This window comes from Falco naumanni, chromosome W, assembly GCF_017639655.2.
Source record: "Falco naumanni isolate bFalNau1 chromosome W, bFalNau1.pat, whole genome shotgun sequence".
NCBI classification, from domain to species: domain Eukaryota; kingdom Metazoa; phylum Chordata; class Aves; order Falconiformes; family Falconidae; genus Falco; species Falco naumanni.
Genome location: NC_054079.1, coordinates 10,412,273 through 10,430,524, shown reverse-complemented (window position 1 = coordinate 10,430,524; position 18,252 = coordinate 10,412,273). Strand labels below are relative to the sequence as shown.

Below are 18,252 nucleotides of genomic sequence, written 5' to 3'. Positions count from 1 at the left end.
ACCCTTATCTGTCCTCTCCTGCTGAAGTGTTCCACTAAAGTTTTTCCCATGATTTTGCCACAAACTGAGTTTTGAGGAGCGCTTGCCCTAAAGGGTTGTCTGGATTTACCCCAGAGTACAGCTGAAGGGCTTTCCTCAGTCCTTCCAGCCACTCAGTGGGGCTCTCATCTTTCTTTTGCATTTCATTAAATGCTTTATTGATATTCTGGCCACGGGGTACTGCTTCTCTAATCCCCTAAATTACTATAGTTCTCAGGTCCTGCATATGAGTTTTATGCACCGGATCCTGATTATCCCAATTAGGTCTTTGGAGTGGCCATTTAATATCTGCTTGGGGTCCCTGGGTTTCCTCCCAATCTTCTTCTGACCCACAGACTGGCCAAAAGACATTTTTAGAAATCTTCTTCCCTCCCCATATCTTAGTACAATATTCTATCATTTTCTGCTTATCTTTCCCTAGGGTTCCAGGGTAATATCTCCAATTGTCCAAGATATATGCCAGAGGGGTATTCTTGGGTACAGTGGGTACCCTTCCCATGGGAGTCGAAGGCTTGCTGCCCTTCGCCCCCATCTTCTGGAATATCCACAAACATACACTCACTCGCTCCCCTTGTTCCTGGCCCAGTCCCTCGCGGGAGATGGGAAACGCAGTACTTAAGAGTCCACACTCGCTTGGTTCAGTATATCGAACCTCTCACTCGTTATATTCCAGGAAACCCAATCCCGCCCGAACGGCAAACCTTGCGAACAAATTCGCAATATACTTACGCGTCCTGCGTCTTCGTCCGGACTCCCGTGCACAGAAATTTTATGGGATTTTACCGGTTTCTCCTTTGCTCATTATTCTAGAATTTAGGTTCGTCGGTAAGGTTGGAGTAAGCTGTTGGTCGCGGGGCCGCGAAATGTCGCGGGGCGCCTCCCCGGAGGACCAAAGCCCACTGTTCCTTATCCGAGTCACGGCACCAGAAATTGTTATAAATTGAGACCACAATGGATCATAATCCAATTAAGATTTTATTAATTATAGCAAGTAGAATATGAGCAAAACAGCGCTGGACGACAGGGGAGTCTGCGCTCCACCAACTGCCGTACTGAGCAGTTCAAACAGTCCCTTTTTATACATCTTTACTTCCATGTTCATGAGGTAGTGGAGTCATGCTTTTGTTGTTAGGGGGGTCGTTTTCTGCCTCCTGCTGGTCTTCCTCCTTTGTCTCATTGCCCTGTTTCTGTCGGTTCCTGGACACCTGGTGGCATCCTGGACACCTGGCGGTGATCTTATCTTTTCACAAGTGGCATCCTGCACACCTGGCGGTTATCTTTTCTTTTGTTGTCTAATCTTTACATTTACATATGGGCTTAACATAAATTTAAATAAACAATACCCTAGTCCATAGTTTCTTACATAATGTAGTAGGAGGCTATGATGGGAAGGTGTCGCAGCGGTTCTCTTATCCAGAGTAACAGCAGGGAAAGCATTAAAGAGTTAAATCACCTTGTTTGGTAGGCACTTAAGAATGTGAGTCAAAATTGCCACTGCTTTTTGTTGTTGGTTCAAGGACATGGCTGTGAGGATTTGGATGGTATGCGCTGCGTGGATTTTAGGCGCCCCATTGCAGCAACATGTTATCAAAATCTGAGAAAATGTCAGCCTTTTTGGCATCCATTCACTCAATTGGCAGTATTGTTTGTTTGCTATTACCTTGGTTGCTGTCATGTTTGCAAGAGCCCTGCAGAACACGGCAAACCTGGTACTAGCTGTTCAAAAACAAAAAGGGGAAATTGTAAAATTGTACGGAACAGAGACAGTGGGTTATTTTGACACTGATAATATGTTTCAGTTGCTTTTTTATTTGTTCTATTACTTATACCTTGTTTTTACTCGTTCGGTTTCAAAGGTTCTTTTTGTGCAACAGGAAGGGGGAGATGCAGGAGCGGTCTGCAAACTGGGACCATGCATGGCAATCAGTTAGCTGAGGGGAATGTGCTCGAGCTTGTCTAGACAACAATTAACATGATGAGGCATGTTTACAGAGCACAGGGGAGTGGGAGACCGATGGCGCCAAGGAAAGGTAACACCTTGCTGTTAATTGCTGGTAGTTAACCACCAATCAGGGATTGCCTAGTATGCAAGGCTTAGCTTCAAGAACCAATCTGTTTAAAACGCGCAGCTTCTGAAAGTGTATAAAACCTCGTGCTTCTGTACAATAAATTGACATTTGCTTGCATCAAGCTGCGTCCCGTCCCGTCTCTTCATTCGCCGCACCACTTGAATAAAAAATATATTCAGAACTTATTAATAACAATAATTAATAATAATGATTCCTCATGCAAGCCTTACTTTACTAAGCTTTGCTCTGGTGATAGCAATAGGAAATTAGCGTAAGGAATGCCCGTAGGAGTAAAGTTTCAGATGCAGATTCAGAGACGGTAGCATTGTTGTCCACTCAACCATACAGCCTGTGCATGCTGGGCCAGATGGTCTTCCCAAAAGCCATGTGTTGTACCCTATCTGCCTTTGCCACGGCTTGCATTCATGCAGTAAGTTTGGTGCACAGACAGCAAGCTGTTACTACTTACACTTCTCAAACTGCAGTTGTCTTGTATTCAGGACATCTTTCAGTAGCTGCTTTCTAGCCTCCTTTTCTAATCACATTTGTTCAGCCTTCTTGGCCCAAACCTTTGCCATCTCTTCATCGAGGAGCTTGTCCACCTCCTTTTCTCACTGTTTCTCCTCCTCCAGCTGTTGAGCTAGGTGTGCCAGGTAAGTCTGCTGCTCCTTCAACAGCTCTTGCTGCAAACACAGACATTTGCAGCCCTGAGTTAATTAGTTCAACAAAGCCTTTCAAAACATAATGAAAAGTGGTAGTCTGGGGCCAACATGGGAACTGGGAGCCTAGAGCTCCATTCCAAACCCTGTCATGGGAAAGAGCTGTGCAGAATCTTCTTCCTGGCCAGTTGGCAGTGCCTAAACAGCGTAAGAGCAGAACAAATAGAGAGTGACCCTTTCCCTCATAGCAGCTCAGCTGTCTACAACACAGAGTTTACAAACTTTTCACAGCTAACCAGGTGATAACCAGGGGAATTTTACAGGTGTGCTTAACTGTAAGCATTGCAACTAATGTATCCATGACATTGCCAAGCTGTGCGAGGCTGTATTATGTAATTTAGCTACTAGTAGAATGCTGCATTGTATAGCTTAGCTACTAAGTCGATAAGAACCGATCCAAAACCAAGACACAAGCCAAGAGTGCTGAAACAGGGCCAGAAGAAGAGAAGGTCATGAAAAGGAGAAGAGGAAGATGATGAAGAGGATGAAGATGTTCCAATCGACCACCAGAGGACCCCTGACCCATTAGACCACACATGCATAGTAAATGTGTAAATATGATAAGTAGTTCTTGGAACTGTAATGAATATGCTAATAGTTTCTCAGAAATGTCATTAATATGCATAGATTGGCCATATAAAGACAAACAATGAACAAAGTTGGTATGCACATTGGTCAGAACTTATCCCCCGTGCATCCAGCACCAAAAATAAAGCATGCCTGCCTTCTAACACTCCAAACCGGGTATTAGAGAGTTCTGTCTCCGATTTTTCAGTATCGCAGGCTACTCGCCATCGCCTGCATTAGAAGCCTTTGGATCCAATAAATATAAGAATAAATATCATCTTCTCTAAATTTGTGCCAAGGTCTAACAGTGAGTTTATACAACTTCCCTAAACTGCATGAGCTTCCAAATACCTTGAGCAGAGTAATGAATGCAGCTCCCTGCTCTGTCTCAAAGTTACCCTGAGACCTGTTTTCACCCTGAAGTTGGACAATCAATTTGTTTTAAATTTAGCAAGTGAGACACACGTCCATCATTTCATGGCATCTGCAAGATACTTAACGTGAGGTTTTGCATCTATATATACAGCTATTAAATATTTAAAACTATTAGTATTAATGAATTAGAAGTTAAATATTTACTTTCCTCTGCAGTTATGAATATTTAATAAATCAGATCCATGACAAAAAATATTTTTCTAACCTCCATTACAACCATACAGTATAAGGATGAAAAAGCTCAGGTGATTTATACACAATGAAATCAGCACGGAGGGACAAGATTCCAGCATTTCCTGAGAGCCCCCTTCTTTTGTCTAGCACTCACCGTGGTTTTAACAGAAAATGGGCTGCTTCTGAGAAGCAGAGAGCTGGCAGGAGGAGAGGCAACAGGCCATGCAACAAAAGTAGCAACTTCTTTAGAGAAAAGGGCTTGTGTCTGATCTCATTTATATTGTGCAGTTCACTAAGGGCCACAAAATTAGTCTAGATGAGGTGCTGCCCCACAACTTCACAATGAACACCTTTAGCGCTTACTTTTCTTTTTGTTTTTTCCTCAGCATCCTCCTGGGGTTCCTGAAGAGATTTTTCTAGGATCTTCAACTCTAGGGCAAGTTCACCTTGTTTTTCTTCATTAAGATGATTCTTCTTGTCTCGTGCTGCACTGAGCAATGTATCCTTGCATTCCTTCTGTTTCTGTAGTTTCTCCATCGTTCATTTCCTATCTTAAGCAGTTGCTGCTGTTCTTCCTACAACGGTAAAAATAACCAGTTTGTAAAATCATTGCATACCTAAGTGATGGCTAGAACTAGTTTGATTGGAACACTGAAAAGCAAAGATAAATATTTAAAGCCTTTCTGGCTGACATTAGAGAATTAGCACCATCCATTAGAAAGCATGAACATTTTAGCGTATCATTCATTAGAACTCAGGATTTTTCTCTTTAATTATCACATGCACTTCAATACCAAAACACTGGAATGCCTGGTGTTCTCCAAATACTTCAAGCAGGCAGTCATCTGTTTAGATAAATCAGTATCACTGCAGCACATATAGAATCACTTACGTTTGAAAAGACCTTTGAGATCATCGAGCCCAACCGTTAACCCAGCACCACCAAGCCCACCGCTAACCCATGGCCCTGAGCGCCACATCTACATGTCTTTGAAATCCCTCCAGGGCTGGTGACTTCACCACATCCCTGGGCAGCCTGTGCCAGGCCTTGGCCACCCTTTCCATGACGGGATTTTCCCTCATTTCCCAACCTAAACCTCCCCTGGCACAACGTGAGGCCGTTCCCTCTCTCCTGTTGCTTGTTCCCTGGGAGAAGAGCCCGACCCCCCTGGCTCCAGCCCCTGTCAGGGGGTTGTAGGGAGCCAGAAGGTCTCCCCTCAGACCCCTCCTCTCCAGGCTGACCCTCCCCAGTTCCCCCAGCCGCTCCCCACAGGACTTGTGCTCCAGCCCCTTCCCCAGCCCCCTGCCCAGCTCTGGACATGCTCCAGCCCCTCAGTGCTCCAAGTCTTCACACAAAGCCATAACCACTAACAGAGCCATGTGTTCCTCCTGTTTCTGCTTATATTATCTGTCCTGCATCTGTGCTGGATGTTCAGAGCACTGCGTCTCTACTGGACATGAGATTGCACAAAGTAAGTAATTGGATCCTTATATTTTGATGGGCAGTTACTGAATTTCCATGGCTTCAAACCATTCTACTTCATATTGGAAAGAACAGAAAAATGGACAGTAACGCTGAGTTCTTAAGAAAAAACAAATGAAAAATAGCAAATGTGTATTCAAGATCAAACAAGTATATGTGTATTCAAGATTATTTAGTTGAAAAAATAAACCCAAAATAGCATCAATAAAGTAACTTAGCATAATTCCTGAACATCCTGCATTTGCATTTAGAAGAACAAATGCACTCAAACATAGTCATAAAACAGTATGTAACCATCATTAACTTATCTACAGGTCTTAGAAACAAATGCTTCAGCAGTCTTGAAGGTACACAGTTTTTTGTCAACCTGTTTTTAAAGTAAATGTCTCTTTTGTAATGTAAATCTTCTAAAATGCATCAGCAGGTTTGTCATACACAGCATGTCTCATCTTTCCCATATGGAAGTACAAGCTGCACTTCCTAAGGAACAAATTGTTATGCTGGACATAAAGCACTCTCTGATTCTTGCTGCATTTCAAAGCCAAAGCTGACTTTGCTGTCTGCCTGAATAGTCAAATTCACTTTCAGAAGCTGGTAAAACAGCTTTGAAACTCAGCCTATATTATCTGAGCCACAGAATAAGTAATCCAAAAAACTCTGAACAGTAAAGACTGAAAGTGGAAACAGCAGTCTACTGGCCAAGTTGGCACATGTCTCAGGCTGAATTCTGACATCAGTGAAGTTGTATGAGAGTAGCCAAGGATGGGATCCATGGTGCTTATTCTATGAAAGTTTATACGATGGGGTAACACAACATTGTAAATGTACAAAGAAATTGTTAACAACCATCCATCTTCAAGCCAGGACCAAAGTCCAGTGGCAGAAACCCATCTAACATTTGTGAGACTACAGCCAGAATAACACGATTTCAATTACCTTCTCAATAAATCACAATTTTTTAACGGAGAGAAAAGACAGAGGGGGAGGAAGGCAGCTATGTAGGTAATGTAGCTAATGCAAAAATTGCTGTCTGTTTTGTCATCCAGCCTGAGATATCCTGATACACATATATAGTCTATCATGGAAAAGGTGCAAGTTTCACTTCACAACATAATCTGTGTCCATTGCAACAACCAGAAGAAATTACTACACACAGAGAAACTTAGCTACCCCTGATCGTTAGAGGCTACCAACACCACACTGAGAAACTTGTAATGGGACCATCTGTCACATCTTTCTTCTGCTGAAAACGGATTACATCCCATTTTTAATACAGAAATTCTCCTTTACAGACCCTTTGAAGAAGGCTTTTTTTTCAGAGACTAATCCACTTCACCAGAAATGTATCCTCTTGACAGTGCCCAAGGCAACTGTCTTCAGGGGAAGCTACAAAGTCTTCTATTCTAATAGCATTTTTTCTGAAAAGGCCAGTTACGTAGAAGTCATCTTTGCCTGGGAGGTTTGACAGTGCCTTAAAAGTTGTTACAAGAAAATAATATTATTCTGCATGTTTTTAAATAAGTGAAACATTACAGCCTAGCTTGAAATAAGGACTCTAACTGTTTTACAGCCAGGATTTTCAAAGCTTTAAGATTCATTACTGTTATTATTTTTAAAAAGTAGTGAATTATATATCTTGCCAACATCAGCTTCCAGTGCCTGACAGAGTACCCTGAGTGATCAGTCAACTACATGTAAATAGCCACAAAACAAAGACCAAGTCTGAACTAGTCTCCCATAACTCACAAAGTCAACACAGAATACTGTGAACTAGCAAGCCTGGTTCAAAAGCCAGCACCACTACAGCAAGTCTAGACTGGGGAGAGCTGAGGAAAAAAATAGGGTAGTAGCCAAACAGTTGGGACAAGGTAGCCAAATGCCTCCTGCGATGTGATGCTCAACAGTAGCCAGCACCGATAGGTGAGAAAACTTAGGTACTGCTTGCTAATTTGTTTTTAAAAAAAAAAAAAAAGTAGATTCTGAAATTCAGTCAGCTGGAGCATAAGCAGTCAGGATTTTTCATATCAATATGTCTCCTCATGTATGTGTCAGGGTCCTGAGTGTACCAACAGGCTCTGCAACCTCTCTGCAGCGGCTTGGCTGCCTGTGCTCACAGCCAGCCCTGACATCACCCCTGGATCAGTGAGCTGGGAAAGAGCAGTGTGAGAAAGGGCTGAGAGGAGTCGCTTGGGAGCTGCAGTTAAGCTCAGGTTCTCGCCTTTGGCACTGCCTGCGTAACCTACGCTGTAGTTATCCCTGTGCCTAAGGTCGATCCTGCTTCAAACCTGCTGACTTGACTTGCTGCCTTCATCTTGGATTTCATCGCTACAGACCTGCCGAGCAGTTTGGACTGTTAGATGACAACCCTGGTTACTGTCAGCAGACCTGCTCTGCTCCATTCCTTCGGGTACTGTGGGACTCTTCTTGGAGAGGACAGCATACCCGCCTGCCTTGCTGTCACCTTTGGCTCCTGGCTCACCTTCCCTTCTGGGGTGCACTTACTGTGATGATTAAACATATATATCATGATCTGAGATCTAGTGTTATGCATTACAGCTGGGACACAAGACTAGCTATCCCACAGGAAACTGGAAATCAGAAAACTGCAAAAATGTCTGGCAAAAGCTTAAAAACATTTCCATTTCCCACAAAAGCTCTGAGAGGCCTTGAATGCCAAAATCCTTTACAATGCGAAGTTTCAAAAGATGTATTTCCCTCTGTAAACAGGAATGCATTTGCCACAGCTCTGGAAAAGAGGCTTAGCATAATAGGGCAGTCTCAGATACTAATGGAATCGGTGAAGATACAAATAAGGTATGGATTAATCTAAATATCTAGTAAACCTATCATTAGGAGGGCCTTATACACAATGCCAAATTGCAAATTATATGGAAATTACCAGCAATCGAGCCTCTTCCTCCTTCAGCTGCTTCGCCTCCTCTTTGTGAGCACTGAGCACTGCTACCTGGGCACTGAGCACATTCAGGATTTCCTGATTCTCTTCCGCTGACTTCTGCATATTCACCACCTCTTGCTTTTCCTTAGCCAACCTATCCTCTTTCCAAAGCTCTGGAAACATCTTCTTCTTCTGTTGCTTTTTCAGTTCCTCCTCCAGAGCTAGCTGGGCCAGCTGGTCTGCACACAATTCCTTCTGATGATTCGTTATCCAATGTACATGAAGCTCCTCGCATTGTTCTCTGAAAGGCAACATAAAAGTTTAAAAAGTCTCCAAATAATAAGCAAGTCTGGAGGTGTGTGATGGATGGAGGCTCCCAGCTCAGAACTACTCAAAGGATTTTGGCTTAGGGTGCCAAATTCTATACCTGGTCTAACACTGACTCCTTGTGAAGCCTAAGGAATCACAGAGAGCCTGATTTGACGGAGGTTTGGCCATTAGTGAGCGGAAGAGAAAGTCCTATATTTTCATTTGTTAAAAAAAAACCCTGAACTCAGATATATATACATGCACAATGTATACATACAATGTGTATTTTATATAAAATGTATATATATGTTGACGCAGAAGGCTCGGACACAACTTATACGACCAATGTGATCAAGTTAGTGCCACTTTATTAATAGACTCACAGTAATTTATACTCTACAGGTGCTATTAATAGACCCACACCAATTTATACCCCCAGGTAAAAATACACACGCTACGCACACTTTGTTATGTACAAGGTGATAGGTTAAAACTACTTGTTCACACGCTCCCATCTCCCCTATGATTGGTCCCGGTGTGGTGCCCACATGCTGCTCCCCCCTTGTGCAGGCATCCTGCTTTTTCTCATCTTTCTGTCCAACTCTCTTATCTCTCTGTGAATACAGTTTCTTTGTCTCCCTTGGCCTTGCATATGTCCTTCACAACAGCTGCAGCTTGTTACAGCTTCAGCCTGCTTGGCCTGCTATTACAACAGTTACTTGGTCTGGATTGCTCATAATACATCTGTTGTCTTCCAGCCACCCTACAAATCCCCCTTTTTGTTTTTGAGCGATCCAGACCCCTTTTATCATTCAGTTCATCATTCTCATAAAACAATTCCACACACAGCCCAATATCATTAAAAAGATTACAATGGCAATTAATACCATTATCCTGTGCAGAAACAAATCTTTTAACCATCCAGTACTTCCTAAACTCTGTAGCCAGCCCGTTAACCCGTTCTCAGTCTTTATGGCCTGTACATTTTTTCTCAACTCAGCGAGCTGCTTATGAATAGAGTTTGAGTGATCAGTCAAAATCATACAACACTTTCCTTAGCGCTGTTCACTATAGGCTATTCTCTACTGTTCATGCTGTTTCCTTATCTTCTAGAGGTGAGATCACATTCCTCCTTTGTTTCTGTCTCATCCTAGTTTCTTCTCATACTCCCTTAATGTTATTTAACTCTTTGCTGCAGGATCTCAGCTGCACATCGTCAAAGCAAGGCCAAAACTGCACATTACCGATGTCAAAACAACCCACTGTCTCTGTTCCGTACAATTCTACAGTTCCCCCTTTTTGTTTTTGAACAGCTAGTACCAGGCTTGCCATGTTCTGCAGGGCCCTTGCAAACATGACAGCAACCAAGGTAACAGCAAACAAACAATACTGCCAATTGAGTGAATGGATGCCAAAAAGGCTGACATTTTCTCAGATTTTGATAACATGTTGCTGCAATGGGGCGCCTAAAATCCACACAGCACGTACCATCCAAATCCTCACAGCCATGTCCTTGAGCCAACAACAAAAACCAATTAGTTGCTTTGTTTTGTATGTAATGCTGGCAAATTTGACTCACATTCTTGACTGCCTAACAAACAAGGTGATATAACTTTTTAATGGTTTCCCTGCTGTTACTCCGGATAAGAGAAGAACCTCTGCAATACGTTCCCATCAGTTCCATAAATCAACTACATCATTACATGCTTCATCCAAAGTTATATTGCGTTTAAGCACATTATGCTTATCAGCATGTTCACGTGTTGATTTATGTGGGTGTCATGGTCCCATCATAGCCTCCTACTACATTAGCATCTACATAAAGACAATTATCAACATTCAAAGTGCCAACAATATCAACTTCTTTTGGGTTAACATTATACAGAGGCAACCAATTATCCCAAATATCAAGACTTTCAGTAAGATTCTTCATTCCCCACACACATTCATTTTTTTGCAACAATGTCTGCAAGTCAAGAAGGGCACACCAAAGAAGGACTGGTTCAGTAAGGAGGCCACACATTAGTTGTTGGGTTGACTGGCGGCAGCACGCTAAGCTCAGGCCGCACACAGTGAGCAGGTATCCATCGCAGACCTTTGTCTGTAGAAACACAAGCATAACCTCTCCCCCAAGTTAACAATTCATGTGGTCCCGACCAATGCCTGGTACGAGGGTCTTTCATGCGTACTAAGACACCTTCATGCTTTTGCTGCTTGTCACCAATTGACACAAAATGTCGCACAATGGGAGGCACCGCATGGTTGGCAGAGATTTTCAGAAAGTTCAAAACATAGCATGCTTTCTCTAATCATGCCTCTGGGGTCATTCCCTTCATGCCCCCCCCCCCCTTTTTTTTTTTTTTTTTTTTTTTTAATATTCAATCAGAGACACTTTACTGTAACAGAGAAGCCCATATTTACATCTCTGAGCCCAGACACAAACTGCAGCTGTATGCTCCACCAGGCTCAGGGCAGAAATTATTCATGCAGTTACATAGCTATATATCACTACAAGCGTGCAGACACCTATTAATCACTAAGCAAGTTAAGAGTGTGTACTACTCTACAGAAGAGATAAGAGAAGCAAAAAAAAAATAAAAATGTGTTATGCTGCATTCCAGAACTCAACCTGAGAGTTACAGTCTGCTGTGAGTTCTGCGTTACAATCATTTGACACATGTTGGGGTTGCGATTGTGAAAGTTGCCCATTTACAATTTTCATTGGCATTATCATAGCTAGTTGTTTTAAAAGCAACCATTGAGCTTCCTCATGCTCGACTTGTTGTTGCAAAATATTCTGAAGCCGATCAATACAGGTAGTATATGACTCTTTAGGACCCTGCAAGACCGTGGCAAGACTCCTGCATCTGGACTGCCTTAATAGCCATCTCATTCATTTGCTGTAGAGGGATTTTTAAAGGACCAAGGACATATGTTACCATTGTCCAGGTTGGACAACCCAGGCCTGTTAGTTGAAGCTGCAGAGCAACGTTAAATTGTCCTGGGAACAAGCAGTGGGAGAAAGAAAACAAGCTGTGCACAAACAAGCAGCCAGGGGCAGAGCAAGTCCTGGGAACCGCAGAATCAGCACACTCTCATCGGCACACTCTGATCAGGCACCTGCAGCATGCTCACCGATCAACGACGTACGCCCACATGACCAGAGACTTTTATCCAATTACCTGTGTGTAAAGTCGGGTGAGCGGTCGGTTTAAGTTATAAATATGAGCTGTTTGTTTAATAAAGTGAGCACGGCATGTAGCCATATTGGTGTGATTGTCGTGACTTGGCCGACTCTCCACAGGGAACCCTCTTCGTCTGGCGCCCGAACAGGGACCCACTTAGTTGCTTAAATGCAGTTTAGCTTAAATGCTGTTCGCTTAAATGCGGCAGTCTCCATGCATCGGACCCGAAGGGAAGTTCTCCGATTTGGGAGCTGGAGGTCGGAGGCGGGCGGAACCTGGAAGGCGAAAAGCGGAGTCCAGAGTTCGGTGTGGAGCTGCAGATCGCACCCCCGCCGGAGGTAAGACCGCATCGAGTAAATTGTGGCAGGGCTCCCCGCTGATTTCCTCTCTGAGAGATGGGGGGGCACTACGGAAGACTGTGAAGAGTGCGGCAGGGCTCCCCGCTGATATCCTTTCTGTGAGAGGGGGGAACTCTGAGAAGACCGGGATGGAATTAGACGCGGCAATTAATCTGTTAACTGGCATCCTCCCTGGGAGAGGGGAGGGCGTTAAAGAGACAGAAGTGGAGACCGTAGTTCGCTGGGCACGAAAAAAGGATAAGATTCCCGAGCCCGTGTTATTGTTTAGTATTACGGAATGAAGTGGGAAATTGCCTCTGGGATACTACGATCGAGGGAGGTAAAGAAGGAAGAGAATCTAAAGCGTTAGGAGCTACCTGGCGGTCTATAATTAACACTCTGGAAACTATGAAGGCGGAAAAAAAACTAGCAGCAGCAGCTATAGAAGCGTTGGGGGGAGATGTGGTAGAAAACCCGGTGGAGCAGAAGGGTGATTCGCCTAAGCCTTCCCTCTTGGCTACATTTTTCGGAGTTGGGCATACTCGTCCTATGAACGGTATGTCCGCCCCTGTGTGTTCAAGAGTGCCGGAGCTTTTAGATAAGACAACGGACAAACCAGAAGTTGGCACCAAAGCCAACAGTCCTCGAACTTGTTCACCAGAACAGTGGGCTGCCCTAGAAGTTGTGTCCCGTAAGATTCAGACTGGCTGGTGTGGTCGCCAAATGGCAAATCATCCGTTATCCTTTTTGGTTTGTAATGTTGCCACTTCACCTTTTGCCCTTATTTTGCAATGGCAAAAGAAAAAGGGGGAAAATACGGCGATTGTTTTTGAGTGGCTGTTTTTGCTATCGCAACCCAGACATCGTATTTTAAGTCGTCCTGAAGCAGTGGAGGCCTTGGTGAGAAAAGGAAGAGACAGGATTGTTGAAATTGATGGGACTGAACCAGCAGATATCAGTATTCCAGTCTGTGGTGATGATTATGAGTGGCTCCTGAGACATTCAACAGCCATACAGGGAGCCTTGATGGGTTATACAGGTGTTGTACACAACAACCGGCCAAAAGGACCTCTCTGGAAGATGTTAGAACATTACCAGTGGATTGCGAGACCGTTATGCTCAAAAAGACCAGTTGAAGGGCCAACGGTGTTTACAGATGCAGGACGAAAGATGAAGAAGGCTGCGTGTGTTTGGCAATCCGATAATCAGTGGCAGAAACAAGTGATCACCGGTGAACCAGGGGACAACCTTCAAACCTTAGAACTGAAAGCAGTGTGTTGGGCATTGGGAAGCTGGAACAATACACCTGTAAACATAGTATCAGACTCATTGTACGTAGTTGGTGTAGTACAGCGCATTGAAGATGCCTTGTTGAGAGAGACAAAGAATCCACATCTTGGTGAAATGTTTATACAACTGCGTAGTACTCTTCGACAGAGAAAACATGAATTTTGTATTATGCATATTAGAAGGCATCAGTGGACCATTGGTTTGGGCGAAGGTAATGCTAGAGCTGATGAAGCAGTCAGCTGTCTGGCAATAACTCCTCCAACAAATAAGTTTGAAGAAGCTCGTAACAGCCACGAGATGTTTCATCAGAATGCAAAGTCTTTACATCGACAGTATCAAATACCCATAGCAGATGCAAAGGGTATTGTCCGCTCCTGTCCTCAATGTAGTCATCATGGACCTGGTTTAGGGGTGGGCACTAACCCAAAAGGTCTGAAGGCACTTCAGGTTTGGCAAATGGATGCAACACATGTACCTGACTTTGGGAAGCTTAAGTATGTGCATGTCACAATTGACACCTATTCTCATTTAATATGGGCCACTGCACAAACCGGTGAAAAGGCATTACATGTGGAGAGACACTTAATGTCCTGTTTTGCTGTCATGGGAGTACCTGTAGAAATAAAGACAGACAATGGTCCAGCGTATAGTAGTCAACGAGTCGCTAGGTTTATGACAACTTGGGGAATTAAACACGTTAAAGGGATTCCTCACTCCCCAACGGGGCAAGCAGTTGTTGAAAGGGCAAACCATACCCTGAAGGATTATCTTCAGAGACAGAAAGTATCGCAGGACATAGATGTAACTAATCTTTTCTAGATCCTTAGTGATACGTTTGGATGTATGTGGTTAACAGGAGAAACTGGGGTTTAGAACAGGCTTACTGATAGTTTATTAAGCAGCTCTCCAGCATGATGATCAGTCAAAATTTTATTTTTCAAGGTTTATACATTGAAAGCATGACTGTGTCATAATAGATACTGTGATCTAAAGGGCAGTTCTATTTTTACATCCTTGCAATAGCTATGAAAACTCTTTAATTACAATATTTATCTGTTCTAGTTGTGTGTTTGCAGTGCCTTGTGTGTTAAGTCTTTTGTGAAAGTGTTGTTTGGGGAATGTAGATGAGTTTCCTGTAGTATCTTATCATCACCACCGCCATTCCCCTGCCCAGACCTGCTGGGGTATATTGTTAAAGGTGTACTTCTTACCCACTCAGTTTTCTCTGACACTTTGAGGGTACTCTTAGCTTTGTTTTTCTGAGCTTTTTACTAGTTGCTCTTGGGAAATTAGGGGGTAGGGAGGTAAGATGATGGAGAGAGAGAAAAGAACACCTCTTAATCAAGGTGGAAAATATTTTAGCATTGCCCTAATACTAAACTAATTTTACTTGATTGACACTAATAGTTTCAGATTTCTGATGAAGTCTTAACATTAATTTCAGGAGCTCCAGAAGTCAGCTGAGAGAGATCTAAGTGAAGCATAGCACCTCTGTGAAAACATTCCTCCCCATCTGCCTAAACTGACTTAGAGCTGGTATGTGGTACATGAGTGTGGACATAGCAGGCTGCTCCTGGCAGTGTCCAGCTGCAGCATTACAGTACAGCTGTACTCCTTTTAGTGTATATTAACTGTGAACTTCTGGGAGCCAAGGTTGTTATATGTATTGATTCTGGAGTTTGCTCCTGACTGTTCACTACCAGGTTTGGGATAGCACCCTAACAAATCCCTTGGGTAAAACCTATAAAATATTAAGTTGTTCAGGTGGAAGTTCCCAGTGGCAGATATGACAATATAGTAGAAAGCTTGTTCTTCTATAAATCTGAACATTCCTTGCTTTAGAATTGCAAGCACGCTGATTTGATAGCTGCAGTACCTAAGGACTGAAGGGTAGGTTAGTGATCCAAGTGCTGGGTCACTAGGACTAAAGTTCAACACTGCCTTTCCAAATATAATTTAAAAAAAATATTCCTCTAAATCATCTGTCTGTGGAGATTTGAATTATGATTGTGGTAATTTTATTCTCATTTCCCTGCAGCAGCCTGCCATTTATTTTAGCTGGCAATGACATCCACCTGCCTTTGAGAGAGGGCTGCACTGAGAAGCTGTTCAGAATAAAGTAGTTCAAGTGAGAGAATGAGACACAAGTATGTGAAACAATAGCTATTATTCAGAAGGCTTCTAAGACATAACTGACTAGGTTTCTCAGAGTGGTCAACTCTTTCTTGGGCCTGTTAGAATTGCTTTTTATTTTTCAGTGATGTTGGTGTATGCCAGATGGGTGTCTCTTTTAGAATAACATCTGAAGATCCCCAAACTTGTTTCTACCTTTGTAGCTTGCCAGAAGGCAATGTATCAGTCTATTTGAATTCAGTGCTTCCAGTATGTGCCCTGAATCTATCAGCATTACCTGGTCTTGCTCCTAATGCCAGACAAGCCTCAGGCTGAAAACATTACTGGCATATTCTAGTAAAATTGCGGTACGGAATTAAAAATGAACTGTAATTTTAGATAGCATGTAGCAATGTTCTGATCTGTGTAGGTACTGCTTGTATGGAAACTTGGACTAGTCTTAGTTGGTAAAGAGATGACTTGTGCAATAGCTTTTTTCTGAATGCAACCCTTTAGACATGAACCTCTAGTTTAGGAAACAGCCTCCTAAAACATGTCCAGAGATGTCTTATTCCTTTTCAATTTCTTTTTCAATTTAGATCTTGGGGTTTTTTTGTGTGTGTGAAAGAATGGAAGTTCTTCAGAAATTGTCACTGGGGTTCTGCCTTTTATAACTTCCTTAATTTAGGAAAACCCTTTGTCTTAAGTTTACCTTAGCTCCTGGAAATTGGATGCAGATGAGGCTTGTTTAGTGACTGTGTCACTTCTGATATCAAAAAGATTCTTTGGGATGTCAGTTTCCCTTCCAATCTTGTCCTGCTTTTGATCAAGAAATTAACTGTGATAACGACTTTAGTTGTTCCTTCCCTTTCTAGACAAAACCACATATGTAAAACTAAGCAAGTTTTTCTAGTAATTTTCTACAGATTGTGCTCTGCCAGCTTACAACTGCTGTTCTGTCAGTCTCAGTTTGTGTTGTTAGTTTTTCCTGGGGATAATACATTATATGTTAATGCTATTTGTCAAAGCACCCTCTTTCCTTTCTTCCCATGTTGCCACTTCTTGGTTTTCACTGTGTGGGTACAGTGGAGGATTGAGTGAGTGCAAGACAGACTGTAATTGGTCAGAATCCATCTGTATCACTGTAAGCAAGCCTTCAGTCCTCTTCCTCAAGCCTTTCTCCATTGACCTTCTCCATTTCTGTTCCTCTACATCCCAAAATGCTTGGGGAGCTGAGTACTAATTGTCTGTTGAGTCGTTATCATGAGATAAGTAATGAAGAAAGCAGAGCAAGCACTTGAACACTGACTGGTGAGACAGGCCTTCAAATCTCAGAATGAAAATGCCCACACAGACAAATAAAACAATTCATGGCTTTAGCTGTTGTTTCTCTCCTGTGTTCTTATTTACCAGAGGAATATCACTGAAATAAAAAGCAAGTTCAATGTATCTTAAGTATTCCAGGTGTTTATTGAGAGAGCAGTTTCTCACCACACCAAAGCCAGATTTTTGAATACTTCAGTTCTTTGTTTTCATGGTCCAGCTCAGCAGTGAACTGCATAAGTACCATCTCACAGCAGCAATATAGAGGCAAGGTGGTGGGTGGGATCCTAAAGCAGAAGTACCTTGTGGGGAGGAAACATCTAGAAAAGATAAGAGGTTTGTTGCAGTGAGGAGGATGGCAGGAGACTGGAGTGTATGGGAGGAGTGAAGTTTTAAGATGTGAACTCACCTCCCTTGGTCGCTGTGTTTATCCTTCTATTCCAAACCTGCCTCCAAAAGTTCCCACCCTCCCCTTTCCCTTCTCTTTGCTGACATTCCCTGCCACTAGTGCTAGCTCCGGGGTGCCAGGATTAGTTTTGAATGGGGCCTCACCTTGTTTTTTCAGATGTTTACATCTGAATTAGCTTAACTGTTGGTGTCCTGGATTTCAGAAGGGCTCTGTGTTGCGGCATGGCACAGTGGGTCAACAGATGGGTCACTGCTGTGCCGATCGATCAATGACTGTCAGACAAAGATGTCTCCTTGTGGGAAGATTAGATCAAAGCAGGGGATCAGTTCTTTGTGACAGGTCAGCTCGGTTCTGCTTTAGTTATTTCTGTTGCACATCTCAGCCCAATAATGTCCTTGTATTCAGTTGACAGTGGGTTTGATCCAAATGCATCCTCTTTGCTGTCCTCCTACCAATGAGTAGGAGAGCAGCTAGTTGGGTGGCTGGCAAATAACTTGGGGTTTGAGGCTCTGAGCTGGAGGTTTGGAGGAAGGGTGATTTTAAAAAAATAATGCTTTAATAATCACTCAAAGCAGGAAATTCTTCAGCTTTTGGGTTCTAGCCTAAAAAAATAAAAAAAAAATATTAAAAATATCCCAGCCTGCTGGATGGTGTTGAATTTCTTTGCTTCAAAAAATTAATGGATGAGTCAGGCTTCCCAAGATTTGAACTTGCTTCAAAGAGCTGTGAAGTATTTAAAATCTGCCTGTTAGGTGCAGCTCCATGCTGTGGTTCATCTGATAAAAAGCAAGGTCTCATGTTCTGTGAAGTGTAATGGTACATTGAATTCTTAACTGCTCTGTGCTGCATTTGGACTGCATCCAATTCACCTGCTAGCAGTCTCTGCAGCAGAGAAATGAAGAAC

General features: G+C 42.9%; 1 pseudogene; it reads left to right on the top strand.

The window, feature by feature from the left end:
- Positions 1–10,653: 10,653 nt before the first annotated feature.
- The window catches only part of LOC121080686, a 32,938-nt pseudogene continuing 25,339 nt past the window's right edge, over positions 10,654–18,252 (top strand).